Raw genomic sequence first — 10,038 nt, forward strand, 5'->3', positions numbered from 1 at the left:
TGCCTTATGCAAATCAGTTCAAGTACACTATGATAGTTATCCTGGTTCCTTTACTCTTATTTCACCCGTTTTCATTCTAGCGAAATCACATTAAGCCCTTTATCTTTTCGCGCACATAGTGGAGTAACCGGTTAGTGATTATGATCCCCTTTTAGCTAGAAGTTCTGGTACATAAGTCGGATAACTTCGTTATTCAGTCCATTGCAAATTGCGGGGGATCGGACCGTAGTCCGCCCTACCAAGTTCAGTACCAGATACCTACTGAACCAACTCATAATGGATCTCCCATCTTATGCTTTTGTATGATCTGCAACCTTTAGATTAAATGATCTGGTAAGGATCACCTAACTTACTTAGTGCATTTCCTGATATATTTATATATATATATATATATATTTTTTGTTACTTTGGGAATCATTCACTTATATTCATCGGCTCTCCACGTAGTTTGCTATTAGGATGGTGCTGACTTCTTGTATAAACTACTCGGGGTTATTATAAAGTTAAAAGTTCAAGGGATTGGTATAATAGGTATTTATCCTGATCTAACATGTTGAGGTTCGTTTAGAGTGTTTGGCGGTAGTGGTCTTTGTCTTAATTCGTCTCAAGATCGATAAGATGAGCAACCTTTATACTTATTGGGTGTTGAATTTTTGTTGTGGCTCATGAAAGTTTGAGGGAATAGATAATAGAAATTTGTTCACACTCGGGACTTAACTTAAAATAATAGATTTTTTTTTTATGATAATTAAAATAGCAATGAAAGGAAAGGTACATACTTGAAAAAAATGGAAATAGAAAGAACATGGTTTCCCCCCCATACTTAAATTAAACATTGTCCTCGATGTTTTAAGGAAATGAAATACAATATGGAAAGGAAAAAAAAGAAACTACAACTAAGGTTGCCTTCCGCCTCTGGTTCTTGGGCCAGGTGATCTCTGACGTAAGTCTAAGTTGTCGAACCTGCTGAACAACTCAGTAAACCGCTGGTCGGTTATGGCATTCCTAGCATCATGTTGTTGTTGCATTTGACGCATCATTTGCATCATCTCGACATTCTGTGCCTGCATACCATCAATAGCATCCATGATGTCGTCGTTGGTTGCAGGCCTTCTTCGTCGACGACGTTGGGAGGATGGGCCAGTTGCATTACCGGAAGGGTTGAGCGGGACTGATTGTTGTGCAGGAGCATGATCACCTTGCTCCATATCGTCAAACTCGTCTGTGGGCGGGTTTGTTTGTGAAGGCTCAGTGGCTTCGGGAGCGTTTAGATCATAGAGGTGGCGGTCGGGGTTTGTGACATCAGTTAGGGCGATATTGGGTAGAACAACGCTTGGGACTGCCTGGTTGTGCACCATAAGATAATATCCTCCGCCTACTCTGTTCTTAATCAGGCGGCTGGATCGACAGTAGCTAATATCCATAAATAGGGGGGGTAGGGATTCTAAGGTTTGGATTTTATCCCCTAGGTTTAGGCCAAGTGCTATGGTGGTGACTAATCCACCAATTATAAAAGGTTGCCGGCCTCTAGCACATAAGGTACGGATATGATGAAATAGAAAGAAGGCGGCGTTTACCTTAGTATCCGGTTCGAAGACGCACTGGAGGAAGAATAACTCCTTTGAGTTGACCTTGCTGTTGTTCGGTCTTCCAAAAACTGTGTTTTGCAAGATGCGGATAAAGTACCGGATAGTGGGGTTATGTATATGGGAAAGAAGGAGCTCTTCCCAGTTGTAGGCATCTATACCAGAAATTTTCTTGAAAAGGTCGAAAACGTCAACTGTGTTCCAGTTTGAGTTTGGTGGGATTCTGGGGTGTACCTGACCTTCTATGGGAAATTGTAGCATGGTACTCAATTGGTTTTGGGTTAAGGAGTACTCGGTGTTAAACATACGGAAAGTTGCGGTGCCGGTTAAGAATTCGTCTTCACCGGCGGGAGTGGTGTATGCGTATGAGCTTAAGAATTCTAAGGTTAGGGATGGGTAGGCGGGTTGATTATGAGTGCAAAGGAAGGTTAAGTCGGCTAGGCGGAGCATCCATTCGATGCCTTGGAGTAATCCTAATTGTTGTAAACAAGTTAAATCGGGATACCTGGTGGAAACGACGCCTCGCTGTTGGAAACGCTCGAATTGCTCCCTTTGATAATTTTCATCTTCGGATCGGAAGATGATATTTCCGAAATTCTGGTTTCCCGCCATAGTGATGAATGAATTTGAAGGAGGTAAATTGGAAAGAAAAGAAATGTATTTGATAGGAGAGAATGGTTTGTGGTGAATGAAGGGAGGTTTTGATGGGTATTTATAGGAAAAGAATTTGGAAGTTGGAAAAAGAGGTGGTTGAAAAGTAAATAAATGTGGGTAAATGTGAATAAATGGGGAAGATAAAAAAAATTTGAAGGGTGTAACGTTCGTCTCCAACGGCTATGTAACGTTCACCTAGTCAGAAAGGTGTTACGCTCGTCACAGGGGTGTGACGGTCGTAACAGGCTCTTGGCGTGCCGTCCGTCATAGATTGTGTGACGCTCGTCACACATTCCTTTTGGCAAGGCTTCAGTGGCGTTCTACAGAATTACTTTGGTAATGGATTTATTTTTATTATTTTGTTTTTTTTTTTTAGATTATTTTATCTTGCTAATTAATTTATCTAGCATGCTATTCTACTTTGCATAATATTGCATGAATAATTCAATAGGTTATGGGCAGCAACAGTAGAGAATATAATAGCTATTGCATAATAAAATTAAATAAATAGCTTCAATAAAATGATCATAATGTAATATTGGAAAGAAGAACAAAAGAAATGCGAAAAGGAAACAAATGCGAACATGAATTCAAATAACATTAATGAATAATCTAGCTTAAAACTAAATAGCTAAGAAAAATAAATAAATACTATCCATCTGCACGATCTCTGGCCGGAGGAGCAAAAGAGTTAACACGATGTAGCAACTCGTGAAACTGATCTGTCATACTGCTCATGTACCCTAGGACTTCGTGTCTCATGTCAGTAAATTCTTCTCTGAGGGCGTCTTGTTCTGACATCAAAGCTTCAATGGCGGTGTTATAATCAGTTCCGGGCATATGATGCCGGAGGTCGGATACTGCTGATTCTTCGGTCTGAACAGGCTGAGGAGGAGGGTCAATATCATAATAGCCAGATGGTGTCTGAGGGTCAGATTCAGCATAAGGGATCTGGTCATCATAAGTCTCATAGTCATCACAAATCTCATAGTCCTGGAGGGATTCAGTGGATCTAGCAGGAGAGGGGGTTTCGTTCAGGTTGTAGAGCCAGTTATTGCGGTTATGAACACTAGTCCTAGGATCGGGTATGGTGAATAGGCAAAGAACTTGGTTATCAATAATAAGCTCAAACTCGTCAGATCCTAGGTTTGCTATAAACAAGGTGTTGAAGAGGAAGGGTATACTCATAGTAGTAATGCCACAAAAAGGGTTTAGGTCGAGAATCGACTGATGTAACCCGATAGCGTTACCAATCATGGTTATCAGACCGCCTATTCTAATGGGTGCTCGCTCATCTTGGATAAGGTAGTCCAAATTAGCTAACATAAAAGTGGCACCGTTTACTGGACGGTTCTGGGAAGCACAAAATATGATGAAGAGTTCATCACGTGAAACTGAAGTACTGTTTGGCTTCTTCCCAAATAAAGTGTGGGTCAGGATCTTATGGAAATAGCGAAAGGCCGGGTTGTGTATGTTTCCAGAGAGAAACTCATGTTCCTCGGGCTCGTCATTTCCAGTCAACTTACCCCAAAAGTGTTCAAGTTCTCTATATTCAAAAAGTTCTTCCTGGCTTACTGTGAATGTGTCAAAGGAGGTAGGAAAACCCAAAAGGTTGGTAAAGTCTCTAATATTAAATTGGTACTCCATGTTGAACATTCTGAACTGGATAAAACCTCTGCTAATTCCTTTTCCATGGCTGGGTAGATAGATTAATGAGCTAAGGAATTCTAGTGTGAGTCTCCGGTAGGTGGTGAAATGTCTTAGGATAGGGGATGTCTCCCATCCTATCTGATTCAGCAGATACAGGACACTTTCTCTCAGTCCGAGGGCAGTCATAGCCCAATCATCAGCATATAAACTAGGTAGCATCTCTCTAGTGGCTAGTTCGTCAAACTTTTGTTTCTGAGCCATTCCTCTGAATTTGATACCCATACGATCAATATGTCCCATCTGGTTAGTGTTAGCTAGAGAAAAGGAAACATGAGTTTTAGTCAGGATTTGGCCAAATGCCGAAAGAAGAGAAAAGTTTTTAATAAATTAAAATGAATTAGGAATGAATACTAAACAGAAATTAAAAGAATAATTAAGGAAGAAATAGGAAGATAATAATAATAATATAAGGAAATAATAAAATAATTGTGGGTTATCTCCCACTAAGCGCTTTGTTTAAATGTCGCAAGCTCGACAAAGAAACTGTTAAATATAATCTATTAATCCTGTAGGCATTTCGTCTAAGTGTAGGATTTGCGAATCTCCATTGGTTTCCGCATAGTGATAGTGTTTTAGACGTTGCCCGTTTACGGTGAACGGTTCTGTGGATTTGCCTTTAATTTCTATCGCTCCACTGGGAAAGATGTTAGTGATATGAAAAGGACCTGACCATCTGGATCGTAGTTTTCCCGGGAATAACTTTAGTCTAGAGTTAAATAAAAGGACTGCGTCGCCTTGCTTGAAGATTTTCCTTGATATACGCTTGTCATGCCATTGTTTTGTTCTTTCTTTGTAGATTCTGGCATTTTCATAGGCGTCTCTTCTGAGTTCCTCTAATTCGTTTATGTCAAGGATTCTCTTTTCACCGGCGGCTTTATAGTTTAAATTCAGATTTCTAATAGCCCAATAGGCTTTATGTTCTAATTCTACCGGGAGGTGGCAGGATTTTCCATATATGAGCTTAAATGGGGTCGTCCCTATGGGGGTTTTATAAGCAGTTCGGTATGCCCATAAAGCTTCTGGTAATTTCAATGACCAGTCTTTCCTTGAAGTGGCGACTGTTTTTTCTAGTATTTGCTTGATTTCTCTGTTAGATACTTCCACTTGTCCACTGGTCTGAGGGTGGTAAGGTGTCGCTATCCTATGTCTCACGCCATATTTAAATAATAGTTTTTCGAGTACCTTGGATATAAAGTGCGATCCACCATCACTGACTACTATTCTTGGGATGCCAAATCTCGGAAATATTATATTCTTAAAGAGTCTAGTTACTACTCGGGTGTCATTTGTTGGAGAAGCTATAGCTTCGATCCATTTTGATACGTAGTCAACTGCCACGAGTATGTATTTGTTACCGAAAGAGGATGGAAAAGGTCCCATGAAGTCTATTCCCCACACGTCGAAGATCTCTACTTCCAAAATACCTTTTTGTGGCATCTCGTCACGTCTAGATATGTTTCCTGTGCGTTGACATCTGTCACATTCCTTAATAGCCGCATGTACGTCCTTCCATATAGTTGGCCAATAAAAGCCGGCTTGTAGGATTTTAGAGCAGGTCTTGGATGTACTTGTGTGTCCACCATAAGGAGCGGAGTGGCAGTGTTGGATTATATTTTCTACCTCTTCTTCGGGTATACATCGACGGAAAATACCATCGGGGCCCCTTTTGAAAAGTAAGGGATCATCCCAGTAATAGTGTTTTATATCGTAGAAGAATCGTTTCTTCTGCTGGTAAGATAAAGTAGGCGGAACTATTCCGGCAGCTAAATAATTGACGAGATCAGCGTACCATGGTGTGACAGATATAGCTAAGGTGGTTTCCACTTGTTTGTCGGAGTTGTTCTCTTCCAAAGTAGCTATAAGTTTATCGTACGAGAAATCATCGTTAATTGAGGTTCTTTCCGGTTCAAGGTTCTCAAGTCTAGAGAGGTGGTCTGCTACTACGTTTTCAGTTCCTTTCTTGTCTTTGATTTCTAAATCGAACTCTTGTAGCAACAAGATCCATCTTAGGAGTCTAGGTTTAGCATCCTTTTTTGTTAAAAGGTACTTGATAGCAGCGTGATCAGTGTAAACTATTATTTTGGCTCCGACCAAGTAAGAACGAAATTTATCTAGCGCAAATACAACTGCTAGGAGTTCTTTCTCGGTAGTGGCGTAATTCATTTGCGCTTCATCTAGGGTTCTACTTGCGTAATATATAACGTGAAGCTTTTTATCCTTTCTTTGTCCTAAAACAGCACCTACAGCATAATCTCTGGCATCACACATTATTTCGAATGGTTCATTCCAGTCGGGTGTCTGCATTATGGGTGCGGAGATTAATGCTTGCTTAAGCGCTTGAAATGCTTTTAAACAGTTATCGTTGAATATGAAATCAGCATCTTTCATCAATAGTCCGGTTAAAGGTTTAGTTATCTTAGAGAAGTCTTTGATGAATCGTCGGTAAAAACCGGCGTGTCCTAAGAAGCTTCGTACTTCTCTCACGGTTCTTGGGGGTTGAAGGTTTTCGATTACCTCTATTTTGGCTTTGTCTACTTCAATTCCTCTATTCGAGATGATGTGTCCTAAAACGATTCCTTCTTGTACCATAAAATGGCACTTCTCCCAGTTAAGTACTAAGTTTACTTTTACACATCGCTCAAGAACTCTTTCTAGGTTTTCAAGGCATTCTTCAAAACTTTGTCCGTATACGGAAAAGTCATCCATAAATACTTCCATGATGTTTTCGAGAAAGTCGACGAAAATTGTCATCATGCATCTTTGAAAGGTTGCAGGAGCATTACACAGGCCAAACGGCATTCGTCTATAAGCGAAGGTACCAAAAGGGCACGTGAACGTCGTCTTTTCTTGGTCATCAGGGTGAATTGGTATTTGAAAGAAGCCTGAATAACCGTCTAGATAACAGAAATGCGAATGTTTTGCTAATCGTTCTAACATCTGGTCAATGAATGGTAAAGGGAAATGATCTTTTCGGGTTGCTTTGTTTAGTTTCCTATAGTCAATGCACATTCTCCATCCCGATTCGATTCGTTTAGTTATAGTTTCCCCTTTTTCGTTTTCAATAACGGTTATGCCTCCTTTCTTTGGTACTACGTGTACAGGACTAACCCATTTGCTATCAGATATAGGATATATAATACCTGCTTCTAATAACTTGGTTATTTCCTTCTTTACTACCTCACTCAGGATCGGATTTAGTCTCCTCTGGTGTTCCCTAGAGGTTTTACAGTCTTCTTCTAGCATGATGCGGTGCATACAAATAGAAGGACTTATTCCTTTAAGATCGGTGATGTGGTAACCTAGTGCGGTTGGATACTTTCTTAAGATATGTAGGAGTTTTTCTGTTTCGAGTCTTCCTAGGTCTGCATTAACTATCACAGGTCGTTCAAGTTCTAAGTCTAGGAATTCATATCTCAGATTTTTGGGAAGTGTTTTCAGGTCAAGGGTTGGTTTGTTAAGACATTGCGTGGGGTCCGGTGTTATCGCTAAACATTGGTTAAATTTGTCTTTTAAAAGATAGTCTGATGATTTGTCTTCTCCTAACTCTGCTTCTTTTATGCATTCATCGATGATATCCATGAAGTAACATGTATCTTCTATTGCAGGTGCTTTCAAGAATTGGGAAAGAATGAACTCAATTTTCTCTTCACCTACTTCGAAGGTGAGTCGTCCTCGTTTTACGTCTATGATTGCACCGACAGTTACTAAAAACGGTTTTCCCAGTATAATGGGTGTAATATCATCTTCTCTAATATCCATAATTGTAAAATCAGTTGGAATGTATAATTGACCTATGCGTACGGGAACGTTTTCAAGAATTCCTACAGGATATTTGATGGAACGATCTGCTAGTTGCACAGACATTTTGGTTGGTCTTAATTCTCCCATTTCCAGTTTCTTACATATGGATAAAGGCATAACGCTAATTCCGGCTCCTAAATCGCATAAGGCTTTGTCGATGACAAATTTTCCTATGTGACAGGGTATAGAGAAACTACCCGGATCCTTGAGTTTAGGAGGCATGTTTTGGATTATAGCGCTACATTCGGCAGGGAGTGTAACGGTTTCGCTATCTTCAAGTTTCCTCTTATTAGAAAGAATTTCTTTTAAGAATTTAGCATATGAGGGCATCTGCGTAATAGCTTCGGTGAACGGAATTGTAACGTTTAATTGTTTAAGGAGATCAACAAATTTTCTAAATTGGCCCGCATCTTTGGTTTTAACAAGCCTTTGAGGGTAAGGGATAGGTGGTTTGTAAGGTGGTGGAGGTACATAAGGTTCCTTCTTTTCTAGGGTTTCCTTATTACTCTCTTCCGTTTCCTTAGGTTCACTTTCCTCAGTTGATTTCTTAGGGTTTTGGTTTTCTATCCTTGGATCAGACGGTCCTCCACTTCCGTTCCACTTCTTAATATAATTGCATGAGCGTAGCTTCTCGGGTTAGGTTGGGGCTGTCCAGGGAATGTACCAGTTGGGGCAGCAGTAGCTGCTTGTTGTTGAGCTACTTGTGATATTTGTGTTTCCAGCATTTTGTTATGGGTAGCCAGGGCATCTACTTTGCTTGCTAGTTGTTTAAGTTGTTCGCCAGTGTGTACATTCTGGTTTAAGAAATCTTTATTGGTTTGTTGTTGGGAAGCTATAAAGTTTTCCATCATGATTTCCAAGTTGGATTTCCTAGGGGCGTTATTGTTAGGCATGGATGGGTTCGGTTTCTGATATCCTGGAGGTATAGCTGGGGCTTGATTTGGAGATTGTCCAGGTGCGTACAAAGCATTATTACTCTTATATGAAAAGTTTGGATGGTTCTTCCAATTTGAGTTATAGGTATGCGAGTAGGGGCTTCCTTGAGCATAGTTCACTTGCTCTGCTTGGATTCCTGTCAAGAGTTGACAATCCGTAGGGGTGTGACCTTGGATTCCACAGACCTCGCAATTCTGAGTTATAGCAACCACGGCGGTTGGAGGCGATACATTTAAACTTTCAATTTTCTGGACCAGAGCATCCACTTTTGCATTAACGTGATCAAGGTTACTTATCTCGTACATGCCAGTTTTCGTTTGAGGTTTTTCCACCATTGTTCGTTCGGTTCCCCACTGATAGTGGTTTTGGGCCATGCTCTCGATAAGCTGGTAAGCATCAGCATAAGGTTTGTTCATTAGTGCACCACCTGCAGCGGCGTCTATTGTTAACCTTGTGTTGTACAAGAGACCATTATAAAATGTGTGAATTACTAACCAGTCTTCCAAACCATGGTGTGGGCAAAGTCTCATCATGTCTTTGTATCTTTCCCATGCTTCGAAAAGAGACTCGTTGTCTTTCTGTTTAAATCCGTTTATCTGGGCTCTTAACATAGTTGTTTTGCTTGGCGGAAAGTATCGGGCAAGAAAAACTTTCTTCAACTCGTTCCATGTGGTGACAGAGTTTGAAGGGAGAGACTGAAGCCATCTTCTAGCGCTATCTCTTAATGAGAAAGGAAAAAGACGAAGTCGAATTGCCTCCGAAGTGACACCATTAGCTTTAACAGTATCAGCGTATTGGACAAATACGGATAAATGAAGGTTTGGATCCTCGGTAGGATTTCCAGAGAATTGGTTCTATTGCACAGCCTGCAACAGCGAAGGTTTAAGTTCGAAGTTGTTTGCTTCGATTGCGGGCGGAGCAATACTTGAATGCGGTTCATCTTGCGATGGAGCGGCGTAATCTCTAAGAGCACGAGCTGGTTCTGCCATCTCGGTTATCGAAGGAAAAATGTTTTTGAAATCAGGAAGTTCTACAGGAGGGAGATTGTTTGCAGCACGATATTCCCGAATTCGTCGTAGGACTCGGAGATATAGTTCGATATCGTTGATTCGTAAATAGAGCGGTTCGCCTTATGAGCGAGTGCGTGGTATACAAATCAACGAAAGAAAGAATAGAAGAAAAAGAAACCTTAGTCTCTACAGCGTAACGGAAGAGTTACGATATCGATTAAATAAAAGTCCCCGGCAACGGCGCCAAAAACTTGATCGCTCGACTTTATGAGTCGAATTTGGGGTACAAACTGCAAGTGCACAGTTCTATCGCGTAGTTTTAAAAGATATCGATCCCACAG

General features: G+C 40.6%; 1 pseudogene; it reads left to right on the plus strand.

The window, feature by feature from the left end:
* The first annotated feature begins 9,191 nt into the window (after nt 1–9,191).
* On the plus strand, nt 9,192–9,291 carry LOC127109086 (uncharacterized; annotated as a pseudogene).
* Nucleotides 9,292–10,038: the final 747 nt, after the last annotated feature.

Source organism: Lathyrus oleraceus, chromosome 7 (genome assembly GCF_024323335.1).
Source record: "Lathyrus oleraceus cultivar Zhongwan6 chromosome 7, CAAS_Psat_ZW6_1.0, whole genome shotgun sequence".
Classification (NCBI taxonomy): Eukaryota; Viridiplantae; Streptophyta; class Magnoliopsida; order Fabales; family Fabaceae; genus Lathyrus; species Lathyrus oleraceus.